This window comes from Bison bison, unplaced genomic scaffold (assembly GCF_000754665.1).
Source record: "Bison bison bison isolate TAMUID 2011002044 unplaced genomic scaffold, Bison_UMD1.0 scf7180017864495, whole genome shotgun sequence".
In the NCBI taxonomy this organism is placed as follows: Eukaryota; Metazoa; Chordata; class Mammalia; order Artiodactyla; family Bovidae; genus Bison; species Bison bison.
The window spans coordinates 10770504-10786872 of record NW_011495054.1 but is presented as its reverse complement, the minus strand read 5'-3'; the positions used below and the strand labels follow the sequence as shown (position 1 = coordinate 10786872).

Here is a 16369-nt window from a genome sequence, read left to right as displayed (position 1 = left end):
GATGAGATGGCTGGATGGCATCACTGACTCGATGGAGGTGAGTCTGAGTGAACTCCGGGAGTTGGTGATGGACAGGGAGGCCTGGCGTGCTGCAATTCATGGGGTTGCAAGGAATCGGACACTGATCTGACAGCTGATTAAGAAAGTTGTGATAGTTTTAGGTCTACAGTGAAAGGATGCAGCCATACATATACATGTATCTATTCTCTCCCAAACTCCCCTCCCATTCAGGCTGCCACATAACATTGAGTAGAGTTCCATGTGCTGTACAGTAGGTCCTTGCTGGTTATGCATTTTATTTTTTTTTATTTTTTTGTGTGTGTAATAAAGTTTTATTAAAGTATAAAGGAGACAGAGAAAGCTTCTGACATAGGCATCAGAAGGGGGCAGAAAGAGTACCCCCTTGGCTAGTCTTCAGCTGGATATATAGTCACTGCTGCTGCTAAGTCGCTTCAGTCGTGTCCAACTCTGTGCGACCCCATGGACAGCAGCCCACCAGGCTCCCCATCCCTGGGATTCTCCAAGCAAGAACACTGGAGTGGGTTGCCATTTCCTTCTCCATGATTATGCATTTTAAGTACAGTAGTGTGTACATGTCCATCCCCAAATACCTAACTATCCCTCCCCCACCAGCAACCATAAGTTCATTCTCTAAGTCTGTGAGTCTCTTTCTGTTTCGTAAGTTCATTTATATCATTTTTTTTTCTTTTGATTCCACATATAAGGGGTGTCATTTAAAACTTAAAATTTTGTTCCTTAAGATCCCACCATTTAGTAAACAATGCATTAAATAAGTTAAATGTATCAAAGAACCTATAGCAGTTTAGTTGCTCAGTTGTGTCTGACTCTTTGCGAACTCAAGCACTGCAGGATGCCAGGCTTCCCTGTCTATCACCAACTCCTGGAATTTACCCAAACTCATGTCCATTGCATCAGTGATGCCATCCAACCATCTCATCCTCTGTCATCCCCTTCTCCTCCTGCCTTCAATCTTTCCCAGCATCAGGGTCTTTTCCAGTGAGAGAGTTCTTCACACCAGGTGACCAAAGTATTGGAGTTTCAGCTTCAGGATCAGTCCTTCCAATGAATATTCAGGACTGATTTCCTTTAGGATTGACTGGGTTGACCTCCATGCAGTCCAAGGGACTCTCAGGAGTCTTCTCCAACACCACAGTTCAAAAGCATCAATTCTTTGGCACTCAGCTTTCTTTATAGTCCAACTCTTACATCCACACATGACTACTGGAAAAACCATAGCTTTGACTAAACAGACCTTACCAAAGTAATGTCTCTGAGTTTTAATATGTATGCTGTCTAGGCTGGTCATAGCTTCTCTTCCAAGGAGCAAGAGTCTCATAATTTCATGGTTGCAGTCATCATCAGCAGTGATTTTGGAGCCCAAGAAAATAAAGTCTATCACTGTTTCCATTGTTTTCCCATCTATTTGCCATGAAGTGATGGGACCAGATGCCACAATCTTAGTTTTTTGAATGTTGAGTTTTAAGTCAGCTTTTTCACTCTCCTCTTTCACTTTTGTCAAGAGACTCTTCAGTTCCTCTTCACTTTCTGCCATAAGGGTGGTATCATCTGCATATCTGAGATTATTGATATTTTTCCCGGTAGTCTTAATTCCAGCTTGTTCTTCATGCAGCCCAGCATTTAGTATGATGTACTCTGCATATAAGTTAAACAAGCAGAAACCATATACAGACTATATATAGAAAAAATATATATTCTATATACCCATATACAGAAAATAAACCAAAGAACCCATTTATAGAATATATGTTTAAAAAACACCTTACAACTCAAGACAAAAATAATCCAATTTAAAAAAAGGGAAAAATAATGGATTAAAACTTGAACACAAGATCTGGGAAACTTTAAAACTCACAGAACAAAACATAGGTAGTAAGCTCCTTAACATGAGTCTTGGCAATAACTTTTTGAGTTTGACACCAAAAGCAAAGGTATCAAGAGCAAAAATAAATAACGGAGGCTACATCAAACTTAAAGGCTTCTGCACAGCAAAGAAAATCAGGAAATTGAAAAGGCAATCTACTAAATGGGAGAAAATATTTCCAAATGATGCAACTGACAAGGGCTTAATTTCCAAAATATACAAACATCTCATATAACTCAACAGCAAAAAAAAAAAAAAAAAAAAAAAGGCAACCCAGTTAAAAAATGGGCAAAAGATCTAAATAGATATTTTTCCAAAAAAGATATACAGATGGCCAAGAGACCATGAAAAAGTGCTCAATATCATCAGTTATCAGGGAAATGAAAATCAAAAGCACAATGAGAGATCACCTCACACCTGTCAGAACGGCTGTCACCAAAAAGACAAGAAATAACAAGTGTTGGCAAGGATGTGAAGAAAGGGAATTCTTGTGCACCGTTGATGGGAATATAAACTAGGGTAGCCACTGTGGAAAAAAGTATGCAAGTTCCTCAAAATGTTAAAAATAAAACTACCATATCATCTAGCCATTCCACTTCTGGCTATTTATCTGAAGAAAGTGAAAACACTCATTTGAAAAGATATATTCACCCCCTGTTCACTGCAGCACTGTTTAGACTAAGAGTCAAGACACGGATGAATGGATAAAGAAAATGTCACATATATATTTAAATTTTAAAATGGGATATTATTTAGCCATGAAAACAAAGAAACCTGGCCATGTGTGACAATATGGGTGGACCCTAAGGGCATTATGCTGCTGCTGCTAAGTCGCTTCAGTCATGTCTGACTCTGTGTGACCCCATAGATGGCAGCCCACCAGACTTCCCCGCCCCTTGGATTCTCCAGGCAAGACACTGGCGTGGGTTGCATTTCCTTTTCCAATGCATGAAAGTGAAAAGTGAACGTGAAGTAGCTCAGTTGTGCCCGACTCTTAGTGACCCCATGGACTGCAGACTGCCAGGCTCCTCTGTCCATGGATTTTCCAGCCAAGAGTACTGGAGTGGGGTGCCATTGCCTTCTCTGAAGTAAAATAAGTCAGACAGAGAAAGCCAAATACTGTATAATCTCACTTATATGTGGAATCTTAAACAAACCAAGCTCATAAATACAGAGAACCAGTTGGGTGATCACCAGAAGCAGGGGTTGGAGGGGTGGTATAGGGTTGCACAAAATGGGTGAAGGGGATCCAAAGGTACAAACTTCCAGTTATAAAATAAATAAGTCATGGGGATATAATTTACAGTGTGGTTACTATAGTTAATAATACTGGACTGCATGTTTGGAGGGCTTCCCTGGTAGCTCAGATGGTAAAGTGTCTGCCTGCAATGTGGGAGACCTGGGTTCGATCCCCAGGTTGGGAAGATCCCCTGGAGAAGGAAATGGCAACCCACTCCAGTATTCTTGCCTGCAAAATTCCATTGTTGGAGGAGCCTGGTAGGCTACAGCCCATGGGATTGCAAAGAGTCAGACACGACTGAGCAACTTCACTGGCATTATTTGGAAGTTGCTAAGAGAGTAAATCTTAAAAGTCCTCATCACAAGAAAACAACTTTTTAATTACAGTGACGGATGTTAACTAGCCATATTGTGGTGATCATTCTGCAATATATACATATATCAAGTCATTATTTTACACCTGAAATTAATATGTTATATGTCAAGTATACATCAAAAACTGGGTAAAAGATTTGAACAGATATTTAACAAATATATGACTGGCCAACAAGCACACTAGTCATCAGGGAAATTCAAATTAAAGCCACAAGTAGATAACAGATACAATTTTAAAAATTGAGCACAACAAAGATGATGAGTTTATGGAGAAATCAGAACAATTACGTATTCCTGGTGGGAGCATAAAAGGACATAATCACTTCTGAAAACTATTAGGCAGTTTCCTACTGCAAGAAATTTCACGTCTAAGTACATACACAATAGAAATAAGGATAATGTTACTAAAAGACTAGTGTCACTATTCGTAACAGTCAACAACTGGAAACAACTCAAATGACTAGTATCAGTAAAATGGATAATGTATATTCCTATAATGGAATATTCTATGAGAACGACCAAATTGTTACAGAAGAATTTCAAATAGTGCTCAGGAAAAGCAGCCAGACACAAAAGAAAGCTGATTATTCCTTTTATATACAAGTTCAAAATAAAAAAACTATCAACCCACTCCAGTACTCTTGCCTGACAAATCCCCTGGAAGGAGGAGCCTGCTAGGCTGCAGTCTGTGGGGTCGCAAAGGGTCAGACACACGACTGAGCAACTTCACTTTCACTTTTCACTTTCATGCATTGGAGAAGGAAATGGCAACCCACTCCAGTGTTCTTGCCTGGAGAATCCCAGGGACAGGGGAGCCTGGTAGGCTGCCATCTCTGGGGCCGCACAGAGTCAGACACGACTGAAGCAACTTAGCAGCAGCAGCAGCATGATAAAAGGTGAAACAATAATTAGATGGTAAATACTGGACTGGGTTACAAGGGGAGACCTCTCTGGTTCTAGTAATGCTCCATTTATACTTTGGGGTGTAGTTATGTGTTTTTATTACTGAAAATCCACGAAGCAATATATTTATGATTTTTCACACTTTTCTGTACGCATGCTATATTTTAATAAAAATTTATCTTAAAAAACTAGAGAGGAAAGACATATCACCTACAAAGGGCCAAGAATTAGATGACTAATTTCTTTACTGCAAAAACAGGAGCTAGAAGACAGGATAATAGTATCCTAAATACATCAAAAAACACATCTCAGCCTAGAATTCTAAAACAAAGCGTTTTTTTATGAAGACAAAACATAGATATTTTCAGACCAAGAAAACATCACTTACCACTAAATAGACCTTTATTCAGGTAAATTTTAGAAGACAAATTTCAGGCAAAAATAAAATTAAGATGGAAGGGCTGCAATGTGAAGGGGAATGATGAGCAGATATACTGATAAAAATGTGGGCAAATCTAAATAAAATACTGATTGTACAACACTGGTACAAAAATGTTTAATAAGAGAAAAACTGAATGGGACCAACATAAAATTCAGTATATTTTCAATATATTAAAGTTTCAAGTTCAAACATGTTCAAAATTAGACTATTCTAAGTTCCCGACAGGGGATGAGATGGCTGAATGGCATTACCGACTTGATGGACATAAGTTTGAGTGAACTCCGGGAGCTGGTGATGGACAGGGAGGCCTGGTGTGCTTCGATTCATGGGGTCGCAAAGAGTCAGACACAACTGAGCAACTGAACTGAACTGAAGTTCCTTGTGTTATTCATGAGGAAAGTAAAAATACTGCTTACTTTTAAACCTTACATGTATGTTTTAAAAGCTAGAATAATAATTGAGAGACTAGACAAAGGCATATAAATTCCCAAAAAATAGATGAACAAAATGGAGAAAAGTAGCAAAACTGAGTAAGAAAATCCCTTCAACCCAAAAGGTGACAAAAAGGTATAAAAGGGATACAAACAGTAAGATGAACCTAAAATTGTAAAAATATATTCACAATGAATGAAATGGATAATTACATTGATATCATAACTAGAAAATCAGAATAAATGTTAAACAAACATATAATCTGTTAGCAAGAGTTACACTTATATACAAAGTTGAAAGTCAGGAGATGGGAAAGGAAACAGTAACACTTGTAGGAGAAATTACATGTCTAGGATTTGCTTTGGAGAAGGCAATGGCACCCCACTCCGGTACTCTTGCCTGGCAAATCCCATGGACGGAGAAGCTTGGAAGGCTGCAGTCCATGGGTTCGCACAGAGTCGGACACGACTGCGCGACTTCACTTTCACTTTTCACTTTCATGCACTGGAGAAGGAAATGGCAACCCACTCCAGTGTTCTTGCCTGGAGAATCCCAGGGACGGGGGAGCCTGGTGGGCTGCCGTCTGGGGTCGCACAGAGTCGGACACGACTGCAGCGACTTAGCAGCAGCAGCAGCAGGATTTGCTTTAAAATATTCCCCCCCAAAAAAATAAACTGGGGAGTGAGAATAAATGAGACAAGAAGGCCAAATTGATAATTGTTGAAGACAGGTGATGGACATATTGGAATTTATTACACACTTCCAACTCTGCATATGATAAAATTGCTTTCCAAATAACAAACAAGTTTAAAAAGACAGAAGATATCTGGGGCAAGTACTAACACAAAGTGACTTGGTTTAGCTAAATGAGTATCAGGTAAAAGCAATGCTAGAAAGACATCACACATAAATCCATTCACCTAAAAGAAAAAAAAAATAAACTGCCGAGGTCCAGCCCTGGTGGATCCAGGGAATTCGAAGGGGAGACGGAGTCGGCGATCAGGATACCATAGAATTAAAGATACAAAGAGTGGTTAAATAGAGATAGCTCCGCGAAGAAATTCAGTGAAGAAAAGAGGCTGAATAACTTGGTTTACGTGGAAAACCAGTAAAATTCCAAGACAAGGAATTTGCGCCACCTACATAGGCCACAGGCGCCCTCCCGTTCTCCCGAAGGAGAGGAGACACTAAGGCCTCCCCGGTCACATCTTAGAAGCCCAGGTAAAATTAGCAGGCTTGGCGAGCCTCCACGCTCCAGATGGGAATTCAGCCAGAAGGTGAGAGAAAGAACGACATGGGGAGACCAAGCTTCGGTGAGCAAGGCCCACACTTTACGGGCACAACCTTAAGTTGTGCATAGAGGATAATGGGGGAAGGGGTAGAGTCATGCAAGGTCAGCAGTCCTTGATCCTTATCAAAGCCAGACTTTTTTCCTGTAAACTTACCATATGCAAAAGTTTAGGTGATTTACATCTTCTTCTGGCCAGGAGGCCTATTAACATTTTATGACCCTTTCTTCAGAAAACTTATTTTTCTCTAAAGGTGATTGTTCTAAAGTCAGGCACCACCCTCCAAAAGCATTAAAGTTGCATTCCTATAGGGCAAAGGTGTGGTGGGCTATAACAAGAAAAGAACTAACTCAAGGGTCCAAGGTTACAAACATTAAAGCTACTACGTACATTCCTATACACCAATTATATTAATCAATACACTCCCAGGGACACAGCAGGTAAGGGATATGGAAACTTAGCAGCAAACATGGGCCCAATAAATGAAAACCCTTCACCAATATAATTTCTAATCAACCCACTATACTATACTAATAATCTTCTAACTGCTCAAAGGAATCTGTATTTAGAAAGTTTAGAACATTTCGTGCCTCTCACAGTTGGGAGGCTGTGAACAATCACATGTGGCCGAAGAACCTGTTCAGGCAGGCTAGAGAACTTCCAAAGGAGTTTGTGAACTAAAACACTCTTGTCAGGCCCAGGAACTTTATTAACTGGAGCTCTAAGTTAGCTCCTTCTCCGAGAGAGGTGGTGGGGGACAGCCTCCCGTAAAGTCAGAGGTGTAGGTGAGAGCACAAAGCAGTAAAGTAGGCAGACTCTGGTTTTGGGGGTAGATGCTCAAGAATTTCCTTTGAGTATGGCGAGCCTCCTTCCTCATGACCTTTGCCACAGGCGGAGTTCCTCACACTGGCTCCCGGAAATAAACTTTTCAAGCTACTGTTTTAAGTATCATTTGCCCCTCTTTGTAAAGTATTATCTGAATCTCAAGATACTACCAGTCATCTTGTTAAGCCACATCCTGCTATAAAGTATGAAATGGGAAAAATCAAACATCTACATCAACAACAACAAACATTTCTTTCAATAAGTGATGCTAAATTATTTACTATCCACGTAGGGGGAATGGATCACACCACCTTACACCGTACACGAAAGCTATGCCCAGGTGGATTAAAGGCCCAAATGTGAAACTTAAAAACTTTAGAGTGTCTTTATCACCTCTAGGATTTTCATAGTTCAGTTTAGTCACTCAGTCATGTCTGACTCTTTGCAAGCCCAAGGACTGCAGCACACCAGGCTTCCCTGTCCATCACCAACTCCTGGAGCTTTCTTAAACTCATGTCCATTGAGTAGGTGATGCCATCCACCATCTCCTCCTCTGTTCTCCCCTTCTCCCCTCAATCTTTCTCAGCATCAGGGTCTTTTCCAATGAGTCAGCTCTTCACACATCAGGTGGCCAGAGTATTGGAGTTTCAGCTTCAGCATCAGTCCTTCCAATGAATATTCAGGGCTGATTTCCTTTAGGATGGACTGGTTTGATCTCCTTGCAGTCCAAGGGACTCTCAAGAGTCTTCTCCAACACCACAGCTCAAAAGCATCAATTCTTTGGTGCTCAGATGTCTTTATAGTCCAACTCTTACATCCATACAGGATTTTCATAAGTAGACACCAAAAGTCAATGCCAGGCTTCAAAGGACAGGCTGACTCCCTTGTTAGGGGTTAACACACCTGGTGACTTGAAGTTGAAACCAATGCTCATTGACCATTTCAAAAATCCTAGGACTGTTAAAAATTATGCTAAATCAACTCTGCCTGTGCTCTACTAATGGAGCAGCAACACCTGGATGACAGGACATCTGTTTACAATATGGTTTACTGAGACCTAGTGCTCAAAAAAAAAAAAAAAGGTTCCTTTCAAAGTACTACTGCTCACTGACAATGAATCTGGTCCTCAAGAGCTCTGAAGATGTACAGCAAGATTAATGTTGCCTTCATGCCTACTAACATAACATCCACTCTACAGCCCATGGATCAAGGAATCAATTTTCAAGTATTACTATTTAAGAAATACAGTTAAGTCTATACCTGCCTTAAGATTCACCATCTAGATGCCTCTAAGAATGTCTGTGATTCAGGGAAAGAGGTCAAAACATCATTAACAGGGCTTAGAAGAAGTTGATTCCAGACTTCATGGATGATTTTTGAGGGGTTTAAGACTTCCATTGGAGGAAGTTACTGCAGAGGTGGCAGAAATAGTAAGAGAACTAGAAGTGGAGCCTGAAGATGTGATTAAATTGCTGCAATCTCATGACAAAACTCTGAGGAGGAGTTTCTTCCTATGGATGAACAAAGAAAGTAGTTTTTTGAGATAGAATCTACACCTGGTATGGAGAAGGCAGTGGTACCCTACTCCAGTACTCTTGCCTGGAAAATCCCATGGACGGAGGAGCCTGGTGGGCTGCCATCTATGGGGTCACACAGAGTCAGACACAACTGAAGTGACTTAGCAGCAGCAGCTTAGCAGCTACACCTGGTAAAGATGTTGTGAAGATTACTGAAGAGACAACAAAAGATTTAGAACAGTACATAAATTTAATTGATAAAGCAGTAGCAGGGTTTGAGAAGATGACTCCAATTTTGAAAGAAGTTCTCCTTTGGGTAAAATGCTACCAAACAGCATTGCATGCTACCGAGAAATCATTTGTGAAAGGAAGAGTCAACTGATGTGTCAAACTTCATTGCTGTTTTAGGGTGCCACAAGCCACCCTAGCCTTCGATAACCACCACCCTGATCGGTCAACAGTCATCAACATTGAGGCAAGATCCTCCACCAGCAAAAAGATGAAAACTTGAGACTTCCTTGGTGGTGCAGTGGTTAAGAATTCATCCTGCAATACAGGGGGCTGGTCAGGGGACTAAGATTCCACAGGCCATGGGGCAACTAAGCCTGCTCGCTGCAACCAATGATCCCACATGTTGCAAGGAAGACAGGACCCAGCCAAAAAAACTCAATGAAGGCTCAGAAGATGGCTAGCATTTTTTAGCAATAAAGTATTTTTTAACTAAGGTATGTACATGTTTTAAGACATAATGTTATTGCACACTTAATAGACTATCATATAGTATATAACTTTTAAATAGGCTGGGAAACCAAAAAACTCATGACTTGATTTATTTTGACATTCACTTTATACTGAGGTGGTTGGGAATCAAATCTGCATTATCTGAGAGGTATGCCTGTATTCTCAACAACCAAAAGGTGAAAGCAACCCACTGTCCATCAACAGATGAATGAATAACGAAAACGTAGTATACCCATACAATGAAATATCATTCAGCCTTAAAAACGGAAGGAGATTCTGACACAGACTACAATATGCTAAGTGAAATAAGAAGCCAGTTACAAAAAGACAAATACCGAATGATTCCACTTATATGATATTCATAGTAGTCAAAATCATATAGACAGAAAGGAGAATGGTGCTTGTCAGGGGCTGGGGAGAAGGGGAGTGGAGAGTTACTGCCTAATAGGCAGAGAGTTTTAGTTTTACAAAATAAGAAGAGCTATGAAGATGGACTCAAAACATTATGAAATTAAAAATAGTTAAGATAATAAGTTATGTACATTTCACAATAAAAAAAGGAAAAGGCCTTATAATAAAATAAAGGATATTAAAAAAAGGAAAAGGATCAGACCTAAATGTAAAAAGGTAAAACTTTAAAACTTCTAGAAGAAAACACAAAATAAGATCTCTGTGACTTTGAGGTAGGTAGAGATTTCTTAGGTAGGACACAAAAAGCACAAAACATTAAAGGAAAAAATCAGACTTCCTTGGAATTTAAAATTTGTTTGAAATATACCATGAAGAAAATGAAAAGCCAAGCTGCCACAAGTATTCACAACAGATACGTCTAAGAAAGAGCTTGTATCTAGCATAAAGAACTGTTATGACTCAATAATAAAAAGAAAATCAATTTTAAAATGGGTAAAATATTTAAACAGTCACTTCACAAAAGATATACAAACGACTGATAAATACAAGAAAAAGTACTCAACATCATTAGTCTTCAGAGGACTGCAAATTAAACTGCAACTAGACACCACAACATATCCACTAGAATGGCTAACGAGTGCGGAAAGGGCTGTGAATAACTGAACTCTCATACATTGCTGGTGGGGATGTAAAACAGCAAGTGTGTTATTCACTCAATTGTGTCCGCTCTTTGCAACTGCATGGACTGTAGCCCGCCAGGCTCTTTTGTCCATGAAATTCTCCAGGCAAGAATTCTGGAGTGGGTGGTCATTTCCTTCTTCAGGGGATTTTCTCAACCCAGGGATCAAACCTGGGTCTCCTGCATTGCAGGCAGATGTTTTACTGTGTGAGCACAATCACTTCACAAATCTACTGGCAGTCTGTCCCAGAGCTAAATGTCCACTTCCTTTATGATTCAAGGGAAATTTTCCCAAGATAAATGAAAACATATCTGCAGAAAGACTTTTGTAAAAATATTCATTGGAGCTTTATTTATAATGGCCAAACCCTGGGAAGAACTCAAACGTTCACCAAGCAAATGGTAAACAAAGTCTGATATATCCACACAAAGGAATATCACTCAGCAATGAAAAGAACTGAACTATATACAACATTAATGAATCTCAAAAACCCTGAGTGTAAAAAGCCAGAAACAAGTAAGGCTATAGCACAGTCATCCCTCAGTATCCATGGGGAACTGGTTCCAGGACCAGCTATGAGTAACAAAATCCAAGGACACTCAAATCCTACCAATGGCCCTCCATATCTGAAGTTCCACATCTGTGTGTTCAACCGAGGATTGTGCAGTACTGCATTTACTACTGAAAGAAGTGTTTATAAATGGACCCGAAGATTAAACATGTGTTGTTCAAGGGTCAACTGTATATCAATGATATGAAAACTCTAGAAACACTTAGCACTTGGCATATAATACCAACCTCAAAAATGTTACTGTGACAAAGTTTTCTTAAAGACAAATCACTCTGCACACGAGTCACTATAAACCCGTGGCTCTCCACCGGGGGCAATTCTGCCGCACAGGGGACACTGGGCAATGTCTGGACTGTCATGACTGGAGCTGTGCTACTGGCCTCTAACGGACAGACGTCAGTGATGTTGTGGAACATGCTACAACGCACAGAACAGTCACCACAACAAAACTAACAGGAACATGAGCAAAGGTTAAGAACATGGCCAGTCAACATGAAAAGATCCTCTTCCCGTAGAAAAATGCAAAGTGACCAAGATAGCATTTTAAAACCAATAAAATGGTAAAAAATGAAAAACTCTGACAATACCAAATGCTGGTGCAACAAAGAACAGAAATGCATACTACTATAAACTGCAGGTGAAAAGGTGCACAACCACGTGTCGCTACACACACTAATTTTGTTGTTCAGCTGATAAGTTGTGTCTGACTCTTGTGCGACCCCATGGGCTGTAGCCCACCAGGCTTCTCTGTCCATGGGCTTCTCCAAGCAAGAATACTGGAGTGGGTTGCCATTTCTTCCTTCCTCCAGGGGATCTTCCTGACCCAGGGATTGAACCCGAATCTCCTGCATTGCAGGTAGATTCTTTGCTTATAGCCACCAGGAATGTACATACACATATATGCATTCCAATTCATGCATTAGGATGAATAGTGATTAATGACAGTAGTTACCCTAGGGATGGAGGGAGTGGGGAGGAACTTACTTATATCTTAATTTAAATTATGGACTTCCCTGGTGGTCCAGTGGTTAAGAAATCTGCATGCCAATGCAAGGAACACCAGTTACATCCCTGGTCCGGGAAGATCCCACATCAAGGGGCTACTAAGCCCGTACACCACAACTGCTGAGTCCATGAGCTTGTGCTCCACAACAGGAGCAGACACCACAATGAGAAGCCCGTACACGGCAAGTAAGAGTAGCCCCCAGTCGCTGCAACAAAAGAAAGCCCCAGTGCAGCAAGGAAGACGCAGCACAGCCAAAAAAAAAAAAAAGTTCTAGAAAAGAGGTTCTTACCTTAAAAAAAAAAAAAAAAATTACTGTTCTGCTCTCTGAAAGCTGTAGGTTTTAAAATAATTCCTGCGGCTTCCCTGGTGGCTCAGGGGTGAAGAATCCCCCCGCCAATGCAGGAGACATGGGTTTGATCCCTGGTCGGAAAAGATCTCACACACCGTGGAGCAGCTAAACTCATGCGCCTCAACTACTGAGCCTGAGCTCCAACAGCAATAAGAGAAACCTTTGCAACAAGGAGCCTGCACACTGCAGCTAGACAGGAGCTCCCGTTCACGGCAACCAGAGAAAGCCCACGCACAGCAACGAAGACCCTGCAAAACCAAAAACTTTAAATGATTCCCATTCACTGAAACCCTAATACATATCAGGTAATGTGTAAGATACACTTCATATCTGATATTCCTCGCAACAAATCTAGGTTGTAGATATCAGTAGCTCCTTTTTTTTAAATAGCTGAATAAACTGCATCTGAAATTAAATGATTTACTCAGGGTATAAATAGTCAGCTAGTGGCAGAGCCAGGATTCAGGCCAAGGGCTTTCCACTGCAAGGCCCAATCCTGTCTCTCCCACAGCAGTACAATGTTACGACCTACGTGCTAATGTTTGACCATATTAAAGCGTTCTTGGAAATAACTCTTTAATAACAATATCTCAATCAAGATAATTCTAGAATGGGGAGACGATAAAGAAAAGAGGATGGCAAAATGCAGAGTAAGAAAAGCAAATAAAAGCTATGGACGGCACCCCTAGAAAAATGTACACAGACATGAAATATACACAATCTCACTGGTTCACAAATTTCCTGGGAGCAAACACTAAAAAGCTTTTGGAATCCAGGTTAAAAACTTCTCTTTAGGGGCAAAACCAGGCCATATTCACTTATAATATCTGAAGGACCATCCAAATTTCTTTGACCCGAGTTGTACCTTATTAACTAGCGCATAAATGGTCCAAACATTGCTATAATCAGAAACCTTTTGGCTTGCCTCAGTAAAATCTACCACCATTCTAACTATAACGAGCTCTTTGTTCCAGAACATTTACAAGAGAAGTAATGCGGCTGGTGGTTACAGGAGGCTTCCAGAATTAAATTCGGGACATCTTGTGTGTAAAGGTTACCTTTGTTGAAGGATGAAAGTTAGAACAAAGATCAACAGACATTAGGCTTAAAGGAGGAGGACCTTTTATAGAACCAGAAATAATTACGAATAAGTTACATCCCACTGTGGGTTCATATTTGCAAAAATGTACCACATGCAACATCTTTAGTTTTTTTTTTTAGTTTTAAAACAAGAAAATGCCACACAGCCCATTAGCTTATTTTTTCCCCATGTAACAGTCTTTTTCTTTATATTTCCTTCTTTCTCATTTTAGGCGATGGTTCGTCTTTCCTGCTCTCTTCAATATTTCCTCATTCTGCCATTTTAATCTCTTTAGCAAATGTAATGTACAGATATTTAGTTACACAGATTTCATGTTTTCTATCAAACTAGTTAATTTTGGATTAGCATGTTGTTTCCCTCAATACATACATCTAAACTGGTTGATTTCTTTATCTTGTGCTTTTCAATTAAGTGTTTTACCATGACTCCTCCATTGTGGAAAGAGACAGTGTCAATACTGTATACTAGTTCAGAGTTATGCTCCACCCAGCACACACTCTTTTATTTTACAACCATACAGTGTGGGGGAGGCAGAGTAATCAAGGGAAGTACTCTCAGAAGGCAACAGTTGAGCCTCATGTTACAAACAGCCCAGCCTGTGAAGATGAGGGAGGAGTCCCAATTAGAGGAAAACAGACTATGAAGCTGAAATTCACTTAGAGTAGTTAGTTGCACAATGCTATGAAAACCCCGATGAACCTTGTGACTGATCCAATATTATCTCCTTGGACCTTAAAATGCACCTCCTAGTGCTCTTGTTCAGCACTACCGTATTCAAATGGTAGACTGTCTATTCTCACCCTTAAGTATCACCTATAACTGAGAACAATGATTTGTCTTAAATATTGCCTACATGCCTCAACTTTTCATTTTTATTTAGAAAAAAGTCAGTGTACTGGAAAGAGATTTTGAAAATTTTAAAACCTAGATTTGAAACTTGGCTCTGTAAACAAGCTAGTTGAGTGACTTTTGCCCAAGTCACTTAACTTGGCTTGCGGAACACTTTTTTTTCCTTTTAAAAGCGTGCTAAAACACCTATCTCCTAATGTTGTTCTAAGGATGAAATGAGACAAACATTTCCATTACCTAACACAGTACTTGGCATATAACAGAGGCCTGATCAGTAGAAGTGACTGCCACTTTCTAAGCTCCCCCAAAGTAACAGCATGTGTTTCCCTGAATCCTCATCATCACAATAACTAGCACAATGCTTCACACATCACAGAAACCCAGGCAATCCCAGGGACTACCATAGGGGGCAGTTTCCAACTTTAGACAAATATTTCACTACTATTACTTTTCTTGGAGGCAGTCCTAACTTCACTGGGTGTATTTTATATAGGTTTATATATAAGTGTTTTATTACTCTTTTAATATTCTGTTAATAACCTTTCAACAGCTTCCAATGGTTCTTAGAATACAAGGTAAACTCTTTACGATCTATTTAGTCCCAGCTTCTGTCCCCTCCCCTTACTTAAGACCTTCTAGCCACACCTGGCTTCCACCTGCTCCTCAACTACTACCCCTAAGCGAATTTCAGCCTCACGGTCTATTTTCCTCTAACTAGGACAGGATGCCTCCCGAACTTCACAGTTCAGTTCAGTCGCTCAGTCGCCTCCGGCTCTTTGCGACCTCATGGACTGCAGCATGCCAGGCCTCCCTCACCAACTCCTGGAGTTTACCCAAACTCCCGACTATTGAGTCCATGATGCCATCCAACCATCTCATCCTCTGTCATCCCCTTCTCCTCCCACATTCAATCTTTCCCAGCATCAGGGTCTTGTCCAATGAGTCAGTTCTTTGCATCAGGAGGCCAAAGTATTGGAGTTTCAGCTTCAACATCAGTCCTTCCAATGAATATTAAGGACTGGTTTTCTTTAGGATGGACTGGTTGGATCTCCTTGCTGGCCAAGGTACTCTCAAGAGTCTTCTCCAACGCCACAGTTCAAAAGCATCAATTCTTCGGTGCTCAGCTTTCTTTATGGTCCAACTATCACAGGCACACATGACCACTGGAAAAACCATAGCCTTGACTAGACGGACCTTTGCTGGCAAAGTAATATGTCCGCTTTTTAATATGCTGTCTAGGTTGGTCATAACTTTTCTTCCAAAGAGTAAGAGTCTTTTAATTCCATGGCTGCAGTCACCATCTGCAGTGATTTTGGAGCCCCCCAAAATAAAGTCTGGGCTATTTATCACAACTGTGGCCTCCTGAGAGCCCTTCTTCCCTTGATTAGTCGGCCTCCCCCACCAGTCCGTGTTATCTTATTCCTGGACTAGTACTTTCCACGACGCCCAATTCTCTTGTTTCCAAGTGAGGGACAGGGACAGTATCTGTTTTGGTGGTTGCACCCAGGGCTTATACCTGTGCCTGGCACTGAGCACGCGAGTGACCCAGCTACAACTCCTCCTACGGCCACCTCCTGGCTCCCGGCTGGAGCCCGGGTCGTGTGGGGGCTTCATCGGGACCCGCTAGCGTCTCCTCACAACCGGCCCCGTTCCCGGGTCCTAAGGACGCGCACTCCCTTTCCCCGCGGGGAGCTGGGCGGGACGGTGGGACGCCCCCGCGGTCGGGCCACAGCCA

General features: G+C 40.9%; 1 long non-coding RNA gene across 1 annotated transcript in view; it reads right to left on the bottom strand.

Moving 5' to 3' along the window:
* Positions 1-16369, bottom strand: part of LOC104980114 — a 33901-nt gene that overhangs the window by 17040 nt on the left and 492 nt on the right. The gene's annotated exons all lie outside the window — the stretch shown is intronic.